Source organism: Petaurus breviceps, unplaced genomic scaffold, assembly GCF_028583685.1.
Source record: "Petaurus breviceps papuanus isolate PSGF00001 unplaced genomic scaffold, PetGlider_PUasm1.0 400, whole genome shotgun sequence".
NCBI classification, from domain to species: domain Eukaryota; kingdom Metazoa; phylum Chordata; class Mammalia; order Diprotodontia; family Petauridae; genus Petaurus; species Petaurus breviceps.
In genome coordinates this window covers 1,607,333-1,630,436 of record NW_027186316.1, presented here as the reverse complement: position 1 = coordinate 1,630,436, position 23,104 = coordinate 1,607,333, and positions in this window count along the sequence as shown.

Here is a 23,104-nt window from a genome sequence, read left to right as displayed (position 1 = left end):
AAAATGAAGGGATTGGATTACCTGACCCCAGAAGTCCTTTCCAGCTCTGACACACTTAGAGTCTATTATTGCAGGCTTCTCCCCCTGCACTCCAACTTACCTACTCCCCTATTGTTGGACTCCTGTCAGTATACCTCTGACCCCCCACAAATGAGTATTTCCAGTGTCTGCATTTACATTAAATGTACCAAATAGCTGTTTGCAACAAAAAAAATAGCCTGTTTGGAACAGGCACAGTCACTGAGGGTAGCTTGGGGGTTTTTGTTGGTGTTTTGTTGACTTTTTTCTAATCGCACAAAGAAAGGGAGGAAACATAGCCCAGCTATGCCCAGCTGAAGAAGACAACAGAAGTGTTACTTTCTCCACTTAACAGAAGAGGAAACTAATTCCTACCCCACCTTCCCTCTGAAGTGACTTACTCAAGTCCACACAACCAGCCAGTGGCAGAGCTGAGACTTCCAGATGGGTAATTTCATCAAAGGTAGATTTGGAAGGGACCTCAGCAAATGTCTAGACAAAACTCCTCATTTTATAGAGAAGGAAACTGATCCAAAGTCTTACATGGAGGTAACCCCTGCCCTCCATTTAGATCCAAACTCCTAGGTTCACTTGACTCCCAAACCAGAGTCCTTCCCTAACTCTCTCTTCTCTCCTCCTAATTCAAAGTTGCTTCTACTCTGGATCCATCACCATGAGAAATTCATAGAAAGTCCCAGCTGGAAAGAACTATACAAAATCATTATGTCCAATATGTTCACCTTACAAAAAAGAAACCTGAGGTCTAGAAGGGCCAAGGATTTTGAAAAGATCTTCAAGATTTCAACCCATTCATTTTTTGAAAAATTAAATTGTAATTGCCATATTTTATTTTTATATCACTATTGTTTCCAAATAGGCCCCTCTCTCCCCACACTTTCCCCAGTGGGCCATCCATCTAGCACAGAATAAAAATGAGAGGGAGAAACAGCAATTTGCCAAAACAAACAAAAACAAAGAACCAAGATACCAACCAAGTGTGATAGAATATTCCATGCCCACAGTCCCCCGCTTCTACAGACAAGGGAGTGAGGTACAGTTTTTCGTCTCTTCTCTAGGGCCAAACAGTTATTCTAATTATACAGAGTTGAGTTTTCTTTTGAATGTTTTAAATTTATTGAAATATTTTGTTTTTACATTACCATTGTGCCTCGTCTCCTCCCGGTGACCCTTTGTAAAAAAGAATGAAAAAGAAAAGGTTTAGCAAAACTAACCAGTCCAAGAGCAGAACATGAGAGTATGTGCAGTGTTATACACCCACAGAGAGGAGGAAGGTGCTTCCTATTATCTCTTCTTTGCACCCTTCATTTTACAGGTGAGAAACTGAGACCCAGAAGGGGGAATGTAATCGGTAGAGCTTGAATTCAACCCCAGTTCTTTTGAGCTCACCTCCAGAGCCCAGGGCCACTCCTCAACTCAGAGGCAGCTAGTTGGCACTACAGTGGATAGAATGCTGGATGTGGAGTCAGGAAGACCTGAGTTTGAATCCAGCCTCAGACACTCACTAGCTGTGTGACTCTGGACAAGTCACTTGACCTCTCTGTGACTAAGTTCCCTTAATTGTAAACTGGGAACAATAATAGCACTTACCTCACAGGATCGTTGGGAGGATCAAATGATGTAATTTCTGTAAAGCATAATACCTATCTGTAATAGTAATGGAATTTAAAGATCCCCCTGTATTGCCTTGGTTTTTGGTTTGAATTGTGTTAAAACCCAGAGCTTGTGAATCCCACTTGTGGGATGGACTTGACATAAAAAGAGAGGGCTGAACTGGGAGGAGCTGGTGACGTAAATTTAGAGAGATACAAGAAAAGAGAGAGCCAGAAGAACTTTTTGGAAGCAGCATCTTGGAGGCAGAGGGAGACTGAGAGGATTGCTGAGGGCCAGTTTGAATTGCCCAGGACTTTTGAGAGCTGCCACCCAGAGCTGCCAAGGACTGAGGAGACATGGCTGTTTTGCTGGTACTTTGTCTGTCTGTTTTGATGTTGTTTTGCCAGATTTGTCCACTGGTGAAAGACAGTGCTGTTGTTGCAGAGGTTTTGGAACCTTGCTGTTGGTTCAGAGCTCCTGAGACTGTTCTGCAGACAGAGAGTGAATTCTGTCCACTGGTGAAGGACAGTGCTGTTGTTGCAGAGGTCTTGGAACCTTGCTGTTGGTTCAGAAGCCCGGAAGAAGGATTTTCTTGTTGTATGTTACAGAAATCCTGGAAGGGGGCTTTGCTAATGTTTTCAGGGGTCCTGAGACAGTTCTGCAGACAGAGAATGAATTAATGAAGACACTGGCAATGTATCTTGTGGCCTTGCTAAGCTTTGTCTCCCCAGGAACAAAGATTGCTGAGAACTTGCCTGGGGTAAAGATGAAGAAAAGACCTCTCTTTGGGTATTAAATGCTGTGCTTAAGCTTGTTGTAACTCTGGGGTAGATTCAGTTGTGATCCAAGGGTGGGGAACTTTTGACTTTTGTGCTCTGTGATTGAACAAATGAATGTACTTTACTTATGATTGGAAACTAATCTCCATTTGAGAAGAGGGGCTTTGTGATGAACTAAATGAATGTGCAGCCTAGGGGTGGGGTAGTACTTAGAAGAGGGTCTTTGGGATTGACTAAATGCATTATAATATCCAGGGGTGGGGTAGTACTTGATTAAATCACACTTGGTTAATGCTGTATTTTGAATTATGCTATATGTTGATTCTCTCTGTTCTTAATTTGTTACTGAATAAAATGGAGAGCACCTATGCTGGTATTTTGAACCTTGGGAAGTTGCCTTTGCTTGGCATTACACTGTCTCATAGCAGGTGCTATATAAATGCTTGTCCCCCACTTTCCATTCATTCATGCTGTGTTTTTCTGTTTCTGTACCAATATCCCTATTGGGCTCACTTGGTTATTAGCATTTTGTCCTTCTTTCTTTTTTTTTAAGTTTTTTTCTTTTTGCTTTTTGGAGTGGGGAAGGCAGGGTAATTGGGGTTAAATGACTTGCCCAAGGTCACACAGCTAGTTTTGTGTTAAGTGTCTGATGCCATATGTGAACTCAGGTCCTCCTGACTCCAGGGCCAGTGCTCTATTCACTGTACCACCTAGCTGCCCCTTGTCCTTATTTCTTGTATAATAGCAAGAACTCTAGAACATGAGTCAAAAGCCCTGAGTTCTAGTCCCAGCTCTGCCATTAACTTGATATATAACTTTGACTAAGCCACATTCTTTCTCTAGGCCTCCATTTCCTAATCTACAAAATTAGGAGGATGAACTTAATTGATTTTACTTATATGTCCTTAATATGTTTTACAACTCCACTATTCCATGTTCTATGTTCCAAGACACCCCCCCCCCACCTCCCAGCTCTATCATTATCTACTCTGCGCAGGAGCTCTTAACCCTTTGAATATCACAGATTCCTTTGGAAGTCTGGTAAGACCTATGAACTCCTTTTCAGAATCATAATTTTCAGTCATTGAAGGACATGTTAAATTTCAATACAAGATTTGTGAAAATAAGATGTGGATTTTTTTCATATTCAACATCATAGAACCCCTGGAATCTGTCTACAAAGCCCAGGTTAATAATCTTTGTTCTGAGGTTTCTCTCAGCTATAAAATTTTGTTTTAGAGGTCCCTCTCAGCTCCACCATTTGCTATTCTAAGGTTTCTCTCAGCTCTGACATTTTGTTTTGGGGGTCCCTCTCAGCTCCACCATTTGCTATTCTAAGGTCTCAGCTATAACATTTTGTTTTGGGGGGCCCTCTCAGCTCCACTATTTGCTAATTTAAAGTCTTTCTCAGCTCTGACATTTTGTCCCAAGACTCTTTCCTGCTCCAACGTGTTCCTGTGATATTGACCAAGGAGTGTTTTTCTCTTAATGGAAATGCTTGAGACGAGGAAAGGAACAAGGCTTCTCTAGGTTCTGGATTTAATATCCAATGTCAGTTGGCTCTGTCTTCCTCCCCAACTTGCAATCTTTTTCTTCCCCTTGAGAAGCCTGGTTTTCAAGTGCTCCTCTCAAGTCGCCTCTCCATGAATCAGGGCTGGTTATTGTTATTGGGTGTGTAGCTAATAGACAGTGCGTCTCCTGCCTGGTCTCCTTGGCCCTTTGTTAAGCCTTTCTTCCAGGGTGACCAGGAAGATGAAAAAATTGAATCAGTACATTTAGCTCCTTGTACACCACTCTGGTAATGGGATGGGAAAGAGGGGGAGGAAACTCTTGGCAGAGTCGTGATTTCTGGATTATCAGTGGATTTCATTTATCCAGGCTCCCCTCTGTTCCAAGGGCCAGAGGAAAGTGAGAGATGGCTGGCCTTAATTACCCATCTTGTTGCAATGAAGATGAAGTTTCTGGGGCTGATTTCCATCTGAGAGATGCTCTCAGGAATTTTTTTTTCTCTACTTCTCTCTGTGGAGCTGGGTATTCTTGGGACTGGAGGGATGAGTCGTCTTGGGGACACTGACATTTTTGTAGCTAGTTTCATGTTTTCCTCAGCTTTTAAGTCTCTTAATCATGTGGAGGCTGCTGCCCAAATACCTCACTCTATCCAAATTGCAGTTTAATTATGCTGCTGATGCATACTTTCTCCGAGAGCAAATTATTAATTACCTTCTCGGTTATATGGCACTTTGCACAGAGTACCAAGGTGCTGTCTCTTCCCCCACCTACTTAACTCACTAGTGAGTCAGGGACCCACCTCATCCTCACTCCTGTGGTATCTTCCCTGTGCTGTGAGCTGTGGTTCCCAGAGGGCCCTAGCGTGGTGAGTGGACAGTCTACAAATCATGGGAAAATGCATTTCTTCATACTTCTATTTTTGAGAGAACTCAGGTACAGGATCAGAGATCCCAAATGTAGAACTGGAAGGAAGCTCTGAAGGTAAACCGAGTCCAACTTGCTCATTTTAATAAATAAGGAAACTGAGGTCCAGAAAGATAGGAATGTAGATACTGAGCAGGAAGGAGCATTAGAAGTCATCTAGACCAACCTGCCCATTTCACAGATGAGGAAAGTGAGGTTCAAATAGGTGAAGTGCTTATACAAGGTCAATCAATAAGCATTTATTAAGTACCTACTGTGTGCCAAGCCCTGTGTTAAGAGTGATAAAAAAGCAAAAGACAGTCTCTGCCCTCCAAGAGTTTACAGTCTAGTAGGGGAGAGAAGAAGCAAGCACATATAAACCACCTTGGGAAGTAATCAGTGGAGGGAAGGCACTAGAATTAAGGTGAATTTGGAAAGGCTTCCCAGAGAAGGTGGGACTTTAGCTGGGACTTGAAGGAAGCCAAAAGACAGGTGAGGAGGAAGAGCATTCCAGGCATGGGAAACAGCCAGAGAAAATGCCTAAGTTGGGAGATGGAAGGATGTGTTGATGAAACAGCCAGGAGGCCAGTGTCACTGGGCAGAAGAGTACACATAGGGGAGTAAGGTGTAAGAAGACTGGAAAGGTAGGAGGGGAAGGATGATGAACAACTTTGAGTGCCAAACAGAGCATTCTGTATTTGCTGCTGGAGGCAATAGGGAGCCACTGGAATTTATGGGGTAGGGAGGGGGTGATATGGTCAAAGCTGCACTTTAGGAAAATCACTGAGGTAGCTTAGTAGAGGATGTGTTGGAGTGGGGAGAGACTTGAGGCAGGCAGATCCCCCAGAAGTTACTGCAATAGTATAGGTGTGAGGTGATGAATGGCTGTAGCAGGGTGGGGGCCAAGGCAGAAGAAGGAAGTGGGGGAGTGTATTCCAGAGATGATACAAAGGTGAAATTGACAAGCACCAGCAAAAGCTTGGATGTGTGTGTGTGGGGGGGGTGAGAAATAGTAAGGAATCCAGGATGACTCCTACATTGTAAACCTGAGGGATTGAGAAGATGGCATTGCCATCTACGGAGCTAGGGAAAGTGGTGGGGGGGAGACTTGGAGGGAAAGATAACGAGTTCCATTTTGGATGTGTTGAGTTTAAGATGTCTATTGGACATCCAGTTTGAGATGTCTGAAAGGCAGTTGATGATGCAAGACCAGAAGTCAGTAGAGCAGATAGGGAGAGTGATCTAAGGCTGGGATTTGGCAGCAACATAAGGGGACCAGGGACTCAAGAGAAGAGAATAGCACAGAGTTGACCAATGGCTCCAGACAAGAAAGGAGACAAGTATAACTAGTACAAGGGTGATGTCCTGGGAGAAAACCAAGGGGCTGAGGGATTGGAGGTCATAAAAACCTAGGGTCAAACCCATGACTGGGCCCTTAGCACTTCCAGCTACAGCCTGAACCAGATTAGAATGTAATTGGGAAATGAGTATTTAACAAAATAAATAAAAATACAATAGAACAGAGATCATATTAATGTCATCTTCTCAGTCAATCCATGGCCCCCACATATCCTGATGTATGGCTTAGTGGCGCTGTTTCAATGTGTGTTTGATACCACTGCTCTAGAGCAGAAGAGGACCTCAGAGGCCAACCAATCCAACTTGCTCTAAAAAATGACCTCTAAAATGAGTTTGTTAAAATACAAATTGAGGCCCCGGGAAATGAAATCATTGCAACAAGGCCAGAGAGAGCAGTATGAATCTAGAAGGGACCTCAGAGTCATATAGTCCAACCGAGAAGAAAAAACTAGGCCCAGAGAGGTATAACTTGCCCAAGGTCTCCCAGACACCCCCTTCAGAGCATTGTCTGTATTCCTACAATCCTGTCGCTCCCTCCTTCAGGCACACTGCTGATTATTGTTTTTGGAATATTATAGCCACTCTTAGAGCTTCAGTAGGAGGCAGGTAAAGATTGTTTAGGGCTGTTCTCAGAATGTGGGAGGCACTAAGCACCCCAGTCTTCCCATTTCCCCCATGCCAGCTCCTCTACAGTGTAAATCACAAGCCTAGCAACTATAAATCTGGAAAAGTCCCTTGGGACCACCTAGTCCCAATTGTGCTTGGGAGCAGAGTGCAGTGGAGGGCTGAAAAGGGGACCAGCCTTCCATCCTGACACTCTGCCTAAAGGCTGACCCTGATCCTACCAATGGGAGATTTCTCTTTCTCTTGGAAGGAATTATTTATCATATTTTTTTTTCAAATTTGAATGTGAAATGGCCCTTCTCTTATTATGTAGCTGAATCTCCCTGGTGAGTTCACTTCAGACATTCTTTTGAGTCCCCATGAGTGAGCAGGAGAAAAGGCTAGTTCCATGGTTGCCTTCTCTCTTAAAAAAAATACAATAGCAATTAAATTAGGCATATCATATGTTTTCTTACTCGACTCATAAATGCAAGTTGAGATTACCAGCCTGGACTAATAAATATGAGAAAAGCCAAGAAGAGAAGGAAGGAGTTCTTGAGGTGTGTTGGGGAGGGGGATTGAGGGAGGCAAGAAGGGGTTGTTAAATGCCCAAAGGGAGGATAAGGCAGTAGAGACTTAGAGAACACAGAAGGGTGAGTGGAGGAGGGAGGACTGTCTTAGAGCTCTGCCCTCGGTAAGTAACCTTTCCCAGAAAAGGAGCCTGAAGTCCTAAGAGCCTCAGTAAAATTGCTTGGCCTCCTGGGGATAGCCAGGTGGTACAATGGATAGATCCAGAGTATTGGCAGCTGGTTTTATAAGACTAGGGTTCAAATCCCTCCCCTGTTGTTTAAGATTGGTATGCTCTCCAACAAGTCACTTGTGATGGGGAAAGAGGAGCTTTGACTTTGGAGTCAGAGGACCTAGGTTCAGGGTTCAAGTCCCATATTGATTAGCTTGGCAACCATTGGCAAAGCATTGCCACTCTGCACTGGCTCCCAGGGGCTATTGCTTGGAAAGTGTAAACTTTGAAGTGCTAAAGAAATGAACACTGTTAGTGTTAAAACCTCTGCAGCCTCCATTTACTCATCTTTAATATGGGGGAGTAGCTCATGGGATCTTGAGCCCCTTTTCCAATTCTGGCAGAACCTTGTTGCAAACTGTCAGCAAACCCAACAGCCCCTTCCTTACCCACACCCTGAGATCTCTGAATATGTTGTAGCTGTTTATCTTTTGTTTTTGAACAGGACTGATAACATTCTGTGTTGATCAGATCTAGAGCTGGAAGGGCCTCAGAGATCATTAAGTAAAATCTCCTAGTTTTACAGAAGAGGAAACTGAGGGTCAATTGTCTAAGGTTGTACATAGAATCCTAGTTTTAGAGCAGGAAAGGTGGGGAACCTCAGAGGGCAATCCCCTCACATTTGGACAGGGCAGCTAGGTGGCACTGCAGTGGATAGAGCCCTGGACCTGGAGTCAGGAAGACTCATCTTCCTGAGTCCAAATCTGGTCTCAGACACTTACCAGCTGTGTGACCCTGCGCAAGTCACTTCACCCTGTTTGCCTTGGTTTCCTCATCTGCAAAATGAGAAGGAAATGGCAAACCACTCCAGTATCTTTGCCAAGAAAATGCCAAATGGGATCATGAAGAGTTGGATGTGACTGAATGACAACCTCAGATCTGGAGCTGGAGGGGGCACTTAACAGGCCATCTCATCCAACCTTTTAATTTTGCACTTGATTTTGTAAACAGAAGCCCAGAGACATGAGTTGACTTGGTTGAGACACCAGGTATAAAATACAAGATCTAGATCTGGAAGGGGCCTCAGGGACCCTCTTGTCCAACTCCTTCATTTTATAGACAAGGGGAAAAAACAACCTGAAAGAGGTTAAATGAATTTTCCAGGGTCACACAGCTAGTAAGTAAGAATTTTAACTCGAGCCATTTCAACTGTAACCCAGAGTGTTATCAACTGTGCTGTCTAGTTGCTTCAGACTTAGAGAGTCGGCCAGGATAGCACAGCGAGGATGTGTTAGAGGCAGAATGTGAGGCCAGGTTTTACCTGGCGCTCAGTCTCCCACAGATACACACAGCATTTATAGGAAGATTGGATTTAAAGTAGAAATTCAGCTTTTCACTGTAAAGACTCATCTCCAAGGGAACCTTGTAGTTGCTGGTACTTCTGGAAGTCCTTGCAGCTCCATGGGTAGCTCTTTGCTGGGCAAGATGCTCAGATCCTTCGTGTTTGAAGAGGACCAATGACATCAAGAGTTTGATGATATGGGGCGGCTAGGTGACGCAGTGGGAGTCAGGAGGACATGAGTTTGGTTCCTGCCTCAGACACTTAACACCCACACAAAAAAACTAGCCATGTAACCTCAGGCAAGTTACTTAACCCCAATTGCCCTCCAAAAGGCAAAAAAAAAAAGTTTGATGACTTGACTTGTGCATGAATTGGATTTTCATGAGGCAGAGTTTCACAGTCATCAGCCTAACTCTCTCTTCCAGAGTCCAAGTCCCTTTCTTAGTTCCTATTGCTATTCTGCACCAGATGCTAAGCTGAAACTAGCATTCATTCTTTTCTTGAGTTCATTCCAGCCAGTACCTATCCCTGCCATGACGGGTCATGTTCCCGAGTCTTCCTTTCCTTGGATGACTATCTTACCACATCCACCTGTCCTCAGTGTGACTCTCTGTTCTTGATGTAGGCAATTGCCAACATCAGCCATTGCAGATCTGAAGACACTGCACTGGCAGTCTTGCAGACCTCCCAAGACCTTCGGACATTGAAGAACCCACGAGGTTATGTAGACGCTTCCATATCAGTATGGTCACTCACCCAAGATCACAAAATAGACAAGGGCAACCATATGCTCACAGCTACCATGGTTGGATGCACAAATGGGGCCAGGTGCCCTTAGCTGGGTGGCTTCCCCTCACATGGCTCTCAGGAGGTAGTTCCAATGACTTCTGACTCTCTTCCTACCAAAAAAGGAAAGAAAGAGACCAGAGAGCAAAAGAAGGACAGAGTGCCCCCTTTGTATGTTTACTGAGTTCTGCCTCAGCATCCAGTTAGGGAACTCTACATGATCAAACAGTGCACCCCCCTTATCATAGCTGAAAGTAGGTTCCCTCCAAGTTTTTATGCAGTCACTTGCACTGGAACTTGGCAGGGAATATCTGTACGTGCTTCAAGAGGTGGCCTAGACTAGTCAGCCCTACTAGACTCTAAGCTTCTCAGAGGTAGACTGTTTAGTTTTTGTCTTTGCATTTCCAGCACTTACCGTAATATCTTTCACGTATCAGGGACTTAATCAATGCTTCTTACGTTACATGGCACTTGATGGCAAGTTCCTCGAGGACAGGGGCTCTGTCTTATCTACAATGTTAAGTCTGTATCTGCCCTAGTGCTCTGTGTGTAATTGACACTTGATAAACTTCAATGTTAGTTATAGTAGATTAACCATCCATCAACCACTAAAGGCCTGAAGGAAAAGGATGGATTCCACAGAGAAGAAGGAAGTTTCAGTATTGGAAAGAGTACAACCTTGCTTTAGAGAAAGCTTTATAGATTACATAGTACTTTCTTTCCTTTGATCCTGGCTGGGGGAAAATTGACTAAGAACCTCTGTGTTTTCCTTCCCATTGTGAGGGTGCATTATTCTGTGAACTCAGCAACAGTTCAACAATAACAATAGCAATAGGAATGGCAACTACTACTACTATTATTACTGCTACTATGAGTACACCTACTATTACTATAACTAAAACTACTGCCACTACTATTACTACTAATAGTAATGCATAAGGTTTGATTGATCCTCTCATCATACCAATTCTCAGAAAAGTCGGCTTTATGAGGATAAGGCATCACTGCATTAAGGATCATCAGGCCTTACCATCTTCCCTACCACTGTGCTCTTCAGACTCCTGGCCCTTGTCATCCATTTGCACCCTAAGAAGCCTGAGTCTTTCTATCTTCTCTGCTTCTTAAAACTGAGGATTTTATGTCTGCCCTGCCGATGAACCCCCTTTTTGTGGGCTTTTTCTCCCGATTAGAATGTGAGCTCTTTGGGAATAAGGAATGTTTTTCTCCTCTATTTTTACTCCCAGAACTGAGCACAGTGTTTTCCATGTAGTAAGCAATTTCACCTCAGATGCTATTTTTTTTGCTATTTTCCTGCAAAACCCTTGACATCAGTGGGTCAGGTGATGTCACCTGGCTGCAAGGTGGGCTATCCCTTGCTCTCTGCAGCTATCTTTATTTCTATCTGTTGCTCTCTGAAACTTCTTATTATATATAACTGGTCTACTCTCTTTGGGTACTCTGCCGCTCTTTGTAACCAGCAACTGGTCTTTGGCTCTTCTGGCTTCTGGTCCCAAAGAAGGATGGGGGAGGAGGGGAGCAGTATCAACTCTTAGCTCATAAATTAAGTAAATGTGTATTTTAAACTCCTTTGATTCTGCCCTGGCTACCACACCTTGGCCCTACTTTATTATCTGACTGAGTTTAGAAAATTCCTTCAACTCCTTTCCACTATACTTTGTACAACTCTTACACTGGGAACAGGACTGAAGGAATCTGAATGAAACTGGTGGCCTTTGCCCTGCTTCTTTACCAACAATCAGTTATTGCCTTCCCTGTACTATGTTCCTTCAAGTTCCAACATTCTGTGTTCAAAGATTTCTTCCAGCTCTAGAATCACATGTTTTTGAGTGGGGCAGTGGTTCGTACCTTTTCAAGGATGGAACCCTTAGCTCGGACCCAAATCCTCAAATGGTTCTGTGGTGTCTTCAGGTTTGGATGTTCCCTCCAGCAGGACATAGCTCCCACCCCATCAATGTCTACTATCTTGTGTCATTCTCATCCATGTCCTCCCAAAGTACTGAGGGCCTTCTTCACTTTCTTGTGACATGGCAAGGACATCAGCAGAGCACTATGTGTGGCCACTTGTCATCCCTTGCCCTCACCACATGGCCAGTATGTCCTCTCTTCCTGTTTTACTTTCCCCAGTGATGTCTTTGGCTCCTGCTCTTATCTGAAGTCATATCTTGCAACAGTCTCTTTTCTTGTTCTTTGCATATGAAAATGTTTGTGTTAGTTTATGATTATTAAGTTCAAAATAAAAAGGAAACGGAGAACTGAAGAAATGGACCTTTGTTTCTGGGAGAAGCTCAGAGTCCTTAACTTTTACAATATCCTGAAGGTATTATAGCCCTTTATTCCCTTCCTATTTAATTGTGGGTCCAACTCATTGTCCATTTGTACTGTGTGTTATAGATATTCATACTAACAGTAAGCTTTGTATGTTGTACAGGTAACTGCATATAAAATTGGGTCAATAGACATTCTTCATCCACTGAGGCTATCCTGTGTGGAAAGTCAGGACAAACTCTTTTGAATACTTATGTTTCTCTTCCAGGGGGTGTCTACACCAAGCATGTGAAGACTTCCCTTGACAGAATGGGTGGATGAGAATAATTTGTTCCAATGGCCGTGAAGATAGGTGAAGCAGGTACTGTGGAGTGCTTAGAGCTTGGCCAGACATCAAAGATGCCAAAGGCATCCACTGCATCCCAGGCCATTGCCATTTATCCAGACTTTCATCTTACCACTGGACTTTGATGACTGAAAGAGTCAGGCTCAAGATTTTGTGCAACTCTCCCTCTCTTAAATCTAATTCATCCGTAAGTCAAGACATAGCCCTATGATGCCATTGGTCCTCTTCGAAAATGAAGGACAAGCATCATTAACAATAATACCACTCTCTTCCAGGAGGCTTGAGGTTCAACCACAAATGTGAACATGAGGACTTCACCACCCACAGGACATTCGTCTTCCATATAGACTCTCCTTCGTCACAGTGGACAGCACCTCTGGTGAGCATACATCTCTCTGTTTTATGACTTGCCTGATGCTTATGATTAGAGGTTTGTTGCATAAGTTTATTTCTATTGTTATATCTTTTAAGGAGTCTTGAATGATTTTGATGTCTGGATAGGAGATAACGTTGTTGGCAGAGTGACTTAGTTAGAACAATGGAATCCTATATTCTCTACATCTTCTGAGTCTATTGAGAAACAATAGAGTCTGTTGTAGAATATGACTTGCAAGCCTGTTTGTTACCTACTGATAGCCCCATTGAAGTTGTTCTTAATTCATGCATAGCTGAGTCTCAGAAAGATTTTATAGAGTTGACAACTTGTGTGTATGGGTATATGTATGTATAGGTCTGTACTTGTTGATGTTCACACAGTTGACTTTTTTCAGTATGATAATGGCCCAAGATACTTTGCATGTCTTTGGTATCTCACTCTTTTATAAAAATCCCTTTAAATTGGGGGCAGCTAAATGGTCCAGTGGACAGAGCACTGGTCTTGAAGTCAGGAGAACCTGAGTTCAAATCCAGCCTCAAACCAGACACTTGACACTTATTAGCTGTGTGACCCTGGGCACGTCACTTAACCCCAAATGCCTTGCCAAAAACAACTAAAAATCAAAACCCTTTAAATTGATCAAAGATCTCCTCATTCTCTCACCTCTAGCACATGACTCCTCTATTTGCTCTTTCACCAATGTGGGCCCTTTTGCCATTGTTCTCTTTAGTACCATTTTTACGACACCCTCTGAGGACATGTGATGCCAGAGTTCAAGTGTGGTGGTTGACGTCTTCAAATGCTCATGGGATATTTTTACTTAGTTAAAACTCTTGTTGAATTTTCCTTAACCTGGTTTTCTCCTTTACTGTTTCTCTCTGTTTTACCAATCGATAAATCAACAAGTATTAGTTAAATGCTTACTCTGTGCCAAGGAACTGTACTAAGCATGGAGGACAAAAAGACAAAAGCCAGAACCAAGTCTATTCCCAAGGGGCTTATAGTCTAACGTTAGAATGTATCACCATTCATAACCATTTATCACCTTCTATAAGATTCAACAAATAATTTTATATTTGAAACCAGTGCTGCCTTTGGCAGCCGTCTCTCTCTGCTTGGCAGGTAAATGAAGTGTTTGTTCACTAAAATATTTTGGGGGCTCTTTTGGACTCTTTAGAAAAATTGATTTACATTAGTTAAACTTTTCCAGAAAATTATTATAATTGGTGTTGATGGCTTTCCTTTGTTAATTATCTTTTTTGATTAGGAATTATTTATTTAAATAGTTCTGAATTGAGTTGTCTCAATTATACTCCATATCTCATTTCTCATTATTCTGCTGGCTTTTTACTAATTCCTATCTTTTGTCTGAAAAAGTCCATGGTTTGATTATACTCAGGCAGCCGACTCGGGTGATTCCCACATCAGTAACTAGTCTTTTTCCTGTTTATTAAAAATGATCATTTTCAGTTTGCTTTCATGTTATGTGATGCTGATGGCGCCTCGTGCCTACTGATTCCCTTGTCAAAGAGAGCGCTCCTGATATAAAAGTCTCAATGCTGCCATGTAATCTACCTGCCTTTGACCCAGGCTTTCAAATCTATTTCTCGCAATCTTCACCTATTCCAACCTTTGCATGGCAGTCATTGAGTATCAAACTGAATGTAGGTTTAATTTGAAATTTCCTATTGTATTCAGTTTAGAATTTCTCTGCCCTTTCTTCTTCTGTGACCAATGTTGGCTCATAAGTTACAATTATTTTCATGGTGGTCTCTTACAAATACTTATTAGGAGCACTGCCTGTTCAACATAAAAACTTTTTTTTTGCAGACTCCCTTCACCAGAGTAGTTGCAATATCTGTATCAGGCACTTGGAAAAAATACACAATAACAAAAAAGCAACCATGAATTCAGTGATGTTTTAAGTGAAAATATACTTTATTAGTCATAATAGCATCTGCATACATTCAAAAATGGCAATACATATTGGCAAGAGGTATATTATTTGTTCAGTTGGCAGAAGGTGCTTGCTTATTTATGGAACTGAATGAGATTTGTTGGGCCTCTTGCAATGATTCTGCAGCTCTCGAGCCCTCTGCCCACCACCCTAAGGTCTCTTCTCAGCCTTCACATTCCAAGTTCCAGGCTATAAGGTCCATTCCAGCTCAAAGATTTTATGATTTATATAATGTCCTTTATTCACTAGCTATTTCGTGTGAAGGAGTCTTATTTCAGGGCCCTCCCACCCATATAGACTCTAGATTATGAGTTAATGAGAGTCAAGACTTAGGCATATTTATTTTTTCACCTGCTCTGGTGAGCCCAGGGCCAATACACAGCTAAGATTTCATGTTGTTTCTATTCCCAGAGTCTAGTCTAGTATGAGACTGGACACACAGAATTACCGAATTTTAAGATGAGAATGAACCCACCTAGCCCAACTGTAATGTAATGTAAAGGAAAGGCAACTTCCTAAGGTTCAAAATACCAGCATAGGTGCTCTCCATTTTATTCAGTGACAAAGTAACAACAGAGAAGATCAAAACATGACATCATTCAAAATACAGCATTTACTAAGTGTGATTCAATAATCTCCAAGTACTACCCCACCCCAGGACCTTCCATTCATTCAATCAATTACAAAGTCCCTGTTCTAACTACTACTCCACCCCTAGGCTGTACCTTCATTTAGTCCACCACAAAGCCCCTCTTCTCAAATGGAGATTAGTTTCCAAACATAAGTAAAGTACATTCATTTGTTCAACCAAAGAACACAAAAAGGTCAAAAGTTCCCCACCCCTGGATCACCATTGAATCTACCCCAGAGTTACATCAAGTTTAAGCTCAGCACTTAATACCCAAATGGAGGTCTTTTCTTCATCTTGACGGGAGGCAAGTTCTCAGCAATATTAGTTCCTGGGGAGACAAGGCTTAGCAAGGCCACAAGATACATTGCCAATCTCTTCATTAATTCATCCTCTGTCTGCAGAACAGTCCTAGAACCCCTGAAAACATTAGCAAAACCCTCTCCCAGGATTTCTGTAAACATACAACAAGAAAATCCTTCTTCAGGGCTTCTGAACCAACAGAAAGGTTCCCAGACCCCTGCAACAACAGCACTGTCCTTCACCAGTGGACAGCATTCACTCTCTGTTTGCAGAACAGTCTCAGGAGCTCTTAGCCAACAGCCAGGTTCCAGGACTTCTTCAACAGGACTGTCTCTCACCAGTGGATAAATCTGGCAAAACAACATCAAAACAGACAGACAAAGTACCCGCAAAACAGCCATGTCTCCTCAGTCCTTGGCAGCTCCGGGGGCAGGTCTCAAAAGTCCTGGGCAATTCAAAGTAGCACCCAGCAATTCTCTCAGTCTCTCTCTGCCTCCATGAGGTGCTGCTTCCAAAAAGTTCTTCTGCCTCTCTCTTGTCTCTCCAAATCTATGTCACCAGCTCCTCCCAGTTCAGGACTCTCTTTTCACATCAACAAGTCCATCCCACAGGTGGGATTAACAAGCTCTGGGTTTTAACACAATCAATTTGAAAACCAAGCCAATACAGGGGGATCTTTATATTCCATTACTATCACACCAACCCATGATGGAAAATTGCAACATACTAGATGAGTCATTCACTCTCTCCAGTGAGGGAAGCCAGTACCTCTCAAGGAAGCCCCCTCCATTTTGGGATAGCTTTAATTATATCAAATTTAATTTTGTTTTGTTGTTGTTGTTGTTTATGCTTTGTAGAGGGGGAAGGCGGAGCAATTAGGGTTAAGTGACTTGCCCAAGGTCACACGACTAGTAAGTGTTAAGTGTCTGAGGTTGGATTTGAACTCAGGTCCTCCTAACTCCAGGGCCGGTGCTTTATCTACTGAAGAGTAAGGAGTAGGAGTAAGGTATAGGATGGAGGTTGGCTATGAAATGCTTTAAAAGCCAAGCTGAGAATTTCATATTTGATTCGGGTGATTCTGGGGAGCCACTGGAATTTTTTGGGTGGGGAAGTGTCATGGTCAGACTTGCACTTCAGGAAGATCAATTTGACAGCTGTGTGGAAGAGGAAATAGAGTGGGGCAAGATTCAAAGCAAAGAGACCAACAAGCAATTTTGTTACTCTTTGATTATCTCAAAATAAGAAAAGGAAAGGAAGAGAAAAAGGAATACACTAGGAAAGAAAGGGGAGGAATGGTGGAGGAAGGAATTTATCTCGTATAATCAGAGGGACTCAAGTAGAAGCCTGTATAAACAAGGGGGGACTGGAGCAGAGACACTGGAACATTGCTTTATCTGAGCTGGCCAGAAGGGAGTAGAATACACACACAGTTGGATGCAAAATAACATACAATTCAATAGGGAGACTGGAGGGAATTTGGAGAGGCAAAAATGAGAGACAGGGTAGATTAAGGAGGGATTAGCAAAACCATATCTAACCTTGGAAGGTAGAGTATAAAGCAGAGTTTGAAGGGAAAGAAAAAAAAAAGGGTGAGAACCTATGACTGAGGTCAGGGCAGATGAACAGAATGGAGTCAGGGAAGCATAAGCTAATGGCATCAAGCATAGTGCTCTGGTGCTGGGCATGCTCTTTTATGAAGGGGAAGCAGGGAGCAAAGAGGCTGCTGGCCTCCCAGCCCTCCTGAGCTGATTGCCCTATAGAATATTAGGCCATGTGATCCTGTCTCTCTCCTGAACCCTTCATAGAAATCAACTTTCCCCAAATCTAGGATTCACGTTACTCTATGCCTGGATTTCCCCTCCTTTTCTATCACAAACTCTAGGAGGAAATTATTGTATCCTTCCAAAGTTCCCATCTTTTTTATCTTGGCCACCAGTTAGTGGTTAGTGAGACTTGGTTAGTGAGACTTAGAATCAGAATAGGATTTCCCCATGTTGGTTGAAGGATGAAAATGATCATTAAGGCAAGGTAAGAAATGATTACCTGTGCTGCTTTGGGGGGGGGGGGAAGAGAGACAGAGACAGAGACAGAGAGATAGAGAGACAGAGAGAGACAGAGATACACACAGAGAAATAGATAGACAGAGAGAAATGAGAGAAAGATATAGAGACAGAAAGAGACAAGAGAGGCAGACAGAGACACAGAGAGACAGCAAGACAGAGAAATAAAACACAGAGAGACAGAGACACACAGAGAGATAGAGACAGAGAGCTCCAGTAGAGGTCTGGTTAACTGAAGTCACTCCAACATCACACCTCTATGCAAAGAATATGATCTGGTTGCCATGTTCTTATTTCTGTCCAGGACTCTGATGAGTAGCTTGTTTTTCCCTCCCTTGATCTTCACCCAAAGGTGCCCTACCCCTTGCTTCCCCTTTTGGGTACCTGGATTTTTTCATATGAGTACATACATCTTTTTTATATACCGTGCTCCCCTATATCCCCCAATCCTTTTGCCTATGCTGTTTCATTTGATGAATGTATACCCATCTTAGAACCATGGTATAGCCACAGTGGGGTTTCATCCCACCAAGTCTCAGTGATCTTATGAGGTCAAATTTGGCTTCCTGGTTAAACCTTCCCATTACTCAGACTTATTGTCATTTGGGCATACTTATTGGGCATTTGGGTATAGAGGCCAGAGGGAATCATTTTTACTCCTGGCTCCTTCTGCTCTACTCAACGCCACCATTACCCTGGAAAGGGAATTATCAGCCAACTGCCTTATTTTTCCAGTCCTGTGATTTGCCTGACCAAAATCCCCTTCCCAGGCCAGCACTCCTCCATATGTTCTCAGCCCCTATTAGAATGGAAACTCTCCGGGCAAGGGTCTCCCATCTGACTTTTGTATTTATAATCCCATTACTTAACACAGTGCCTGGCACATAGTAAGCATTTCATAAATGGCTTTTCATCCATCCATCGATTCATTCTTCCTTCATCTCAGCTACTCCTTATCTATGTTATGTAGGCTGGTAGATAGACGCAGACAGTGTTCAGTCTCCCACGTCCACAATAAAGACTTCTTACCTCAGTATCTTCAATCTCAGAGGTCACTGAGTCTAACAGACACTGAATTGGGAATGTTGTACCACAAAGATCAGCCTGCTAAATCTGGTGACAGATGATTTAGAAATTCTCCCACTCTCCTCTCTCTTGCCTGGTGGGGCCTTCACTGTAATGGCCCATCCAGATACATTCAGCAGAGATTGTGACACTGTCTTGGGGCCTTGTTTTACAATAATCTTTGAAAGTACAACAAAAACAATTCTCCTTTGCCTCTTGCTTCCAAGACTATTTTCCTTCCTCTGTCTGTCCCCAGGGATTAATAAGAAAAGCTAAAAATAGGAAGCATTTATAAGATCATTTAAGTTTTGCAAATCACTTTACATATTAGCTCATAGAATCCTTACAAAAGCCCTGGCAAGTAGGTATTATTGTTATCCCCATTTTCCAGGTGAGGAAACTGAATCCAACAGAGGTTAAGTGACTTGCTTAGGGTTGCACAACTACCTGAGGTAGCATTTGAATTTGGGTCCTACTGACCCCACTTTACCCCTTGGTCATTTGCATTCTCACTTCAAAAATAGCAAAGAGGGGTGGCTAGTGCACAGTGAATAGAGCACTGGCCCTGGAGTCAGGAGGATCTGAGCTCAAATCCGACCTCAGACACTTAACACTTATGAGCTGTGTGACCTTGGGCAAGTCACTTAACCCCAATTGCCCTGCCTTCCAAAAAAAAAAGCAAAAAAAAAAGAGACAAAGAGACCCCTGTCAGGATTAAGAAGGATTCAGAAATGCTCTAAGGAGGAGACTAGGTCACCTGTAGACAGGATGGCTTGGTATTGACCTATCCCTAGCCCCTCTTTCAGACCCACTGGTGTTGATAGGATTCCTGGTTGGGATTAGTGGCAGGGTCCAGAGTTACAGAATTTTTTAAAATGTAACTCAGTGTGTGTGTGTGTGTCTGTGTGTGTGTGTCTGTGTGTGTGTGTCTGTGTGTGTCTGTGTGTGTGTGAAATGCCAACTCCATAAAACACTGGGTCAAGTACTAAGAGATTTTCAACATTAGATAAGGCACTCCCCTGTTCCTCATGGAATTCAGTTTAGTAGGCCAATTAGATAGCTCAGTGGATAGAGTGTTGGGCCAGGAGTCAGGAAGACCTGAGTTCAAATCCTGCTTGGAACTGTGTGACCCTGAGTAAGTCACTTACTTCCATCTGCCTCAGTTTCCTCATCTGAAAATTGCAATGATAAGAGCACCTACCTCTAAGGGTTGTTGTGAGGGTCAAAGGAGAGAACTTGTAGCATGCTTAGCAAATCTTCAAGTGTTCTATAAATACTAGCTGTCATTCAGGAATAAAACACTGAAATAACTATAATATGGAAGAGGAATAGCAGACAGGGGTCATATGCAAGAGGGGAAGGCATTAGTGTGGAGGGAAGGTAGAGAGGAAAAGGAGGGGGAGAAGAGACATGCCCAGAACAGACTCCTGCAGAAGTTGGGATTTCAGCTGAGCTTTGAAGGAAGAAGGGAAACTAAGAGGGGACAAGGAGGGAAGGCATCCCAGGCGTCAGGAACACCCAAGGCAAAGGCTTAAAGACTGGAAATGGGTCTTCAAAGAGACTGGTGAGTGAACTCTTTGCTTTTGCTGGTATATCTATAGGCAGTTAAACAATGCTTGTTGATTAATTGATTAACATAAAGGCTTACTGACATGGGCATTTTTTTATGAGCTCTGGTGGGTGAGGGGACCTCGTTGGCCCCTCAGGGTAGAGAACCCAGCACAACTCTTTGGGAACAATTCGGACCTCAACTGACCCAGTGAGCCTCCTGCATTGTCTATCTCCAGGCCCAACCACAAAGCATTGCTGTTCTGTGGGATCATCCTGAGCTCAGGCAACACTGCTACAGCCTTCCTGAGCCCAGGGTCACTTCACGAGCCCATGAGCAAGGGTTAGGAGGACCCTAATAGAAACTGTGCTGTCCTTAGCCTACTCTGTGTCCAGTGGAGCACTCCAGAGATCTCTGCTCTTAAACGGTTTTCTCAGTGACTTGGATAGAGGTATACAGGGCATACACATCATATTTGCAGATGACACAAAGCTAGGAGACTTAGCTAACACACAGAATGCCAGAGTCAAGATCTGCAAATATATCAACACTAAAATATTAAGGTGATGGGGCGGCCAGGTAGCATGGTGAGTGAGAGCACTGGCTCCAGTGTCAGGATGACCTGGGATCGACTTCCAGGCTCAGACACTTAGCATCCACCCAGAAACACCTGGCCGTGTAACCTTGAGCAAGTTACTTAACCCCAATTGCTTAGGGGCAGCCAGGTGGCTCAGCGAGTAAGAGCACCGGCCCCAGAGTCGGGATGACCTGGGGATCAAATCTGGGCTCAGATACTCAGCACCACACCCAGAAATAACTGGCTGTGTAACCTTGAGCAAGTTACTTAACCCTGATTGCTCTAAAAAATAAATTTTAAAAATTAAAAAAAAGAATATTAAGGTAAATCTAAGAAATGTTGCCATATATTTGCCAACTTCAAAATAGGGGAGAAATGTTCAGGATAGGCAGGAATTTGCCTGAAAAAGGGTTAGTTTTTGAAGACCACATGCCAGGGTAGCCAAAAGAACCCAACGTCATCTTATGCCAAAGTGAGTTCCATCATGTCCAGGACTTAAGAGGTGATCCTTTGTATTTCACCCCCATGAGACCACATTTGTAAGACTGTGTCCAGTTCTGAGCACTACATTGAAGTGTGTCCAGAGGACCTTGAGACCCTGCCGGATAACTGGAGCTCACCAGTTGGAGAAAGCCGATTGTTAAATATTCAGTGTGCCCATTTATACCTTGGAAATTGGCAAATGCTACAAACTGGGGCTTGATTTGTTATTTTGCTGTCTCCAGATTTCATAAAGTCATGGAGAAAACGTTAATATTGCACATTAAATGTAAAGATATGTTGTGCATACTCCCCTGCCTCCAGAGAGCTTGTTAAACATTTCCTAGCACCCCAGTGCATAGATCTATCAGCTGGAGCAAGCTGAGGGTATTTGGCTTGAAGAACATTTCAGAGGGACATGAGAGCTGGGTTCATGTGTTTCAAGAGTTTTTATGAGGAAAAGGCATTAACTTTGTTCTGTTTGGGCCTCAAAGAAAAGAGAAACAGAATCACAGAGAGGCTCATTTAGGTTCAAGGTAATGATTTGAGAGGTAGTGAGCTCCCCAGCACCAGAGGTCTTTAAGGGAGAGGGCATCAGGGAGAGGATTTTTGTTTAAATGCTGGTCCCAATGAATAGTCCCCCTTAAGAACTAGAGTTCTTAAGTTCCTTCCGCCTCTGAGTGTTTGTGATTCTGTGTCCTGGGGAATAGCAATAAGCAAGGAAAAATAGGCAGAGTGGTGGTGGCTTGGGGAGGACGTTGTGAAAGGCCAGAGAAATAAGTGTGGGAAGCCAACAAATGCTTTTGAGCAACAGAGTGACCAAATCAGATCTCAGACTTCTGAAGAGTAATCTGGTAGGATGAGAAGAATGGGTAAGGAAGGGAGGGAGGGAGAAAGAGACAGAGAGAGACAGAGAGAAGAAAGGCAGAGAGACAGAGATATGGAGGGCAGAGGGAGACAAAGACAAATAAAGGAGAAAGAGAGACAGAGACAAAAAGAGAGAGACAGAGAGAGAATGGGATACCAAAAGCCTGTGGGTCACTGAGATTCTCTCTCAGAGACAGGGCTACTACATCTACTCTTAGGGTTTCAAGGTACCCCAAGGGGTTTGTAGGCTTCCCTCCCAAAATGCTACTTTTTCAAGCATCTGCCATATGCACATCCCCCCTCCTTTTTGTTGGGGGCCAGTGGCTAGCCCCCAGCTTCATTTAACCACTTAATACCAGATAGCTTTTACGAAAAGGTATTTATTTAAATGATATAGCAAGAACAAACATATAAATATCTCCTTCAGGGCACACCCTTCCTTATACCACCTTCATTTCCTTGGGGATAAGTTCCAAATTCAGCTTAACTCCTAGTTATTGGGCTGACCAAATTCTTAACTGAAGTTGGTAAAGTTGGCAGCTGGTGGTTCAGTGGATACAGTGCTGGGTCTGAAGTCAGAAATCCAAGTTCAAATCTAGCTTCAGACACTAGTTGTGTGACCCTGTGCACCTGCTGTTTGCCTCAGTTTCCTCAACTGTAAAACAAGGATAATAATAGCATCGAGCTTCCAGGGTTGTTGTGAAGATCAAATGCGATCATATTGATAAAGTATTGAGTACACGGCCTAGCACAAAGTCAGTGCTATATAAATATTTGTTCCCTTCCTGGCCTCCCAATCCTTGCCAGAAAAATCCTCATTTCAGCTTTTACTGGCTTAGGTCTACACCAGAGGTCAGCAAATTGTTACTTAAAGGCCAAATCTGGCTGCTTTTGTAAGGCCTGGGAGCTAGGAATAATTTATATATATATATATATATATATATATATATATATATATATA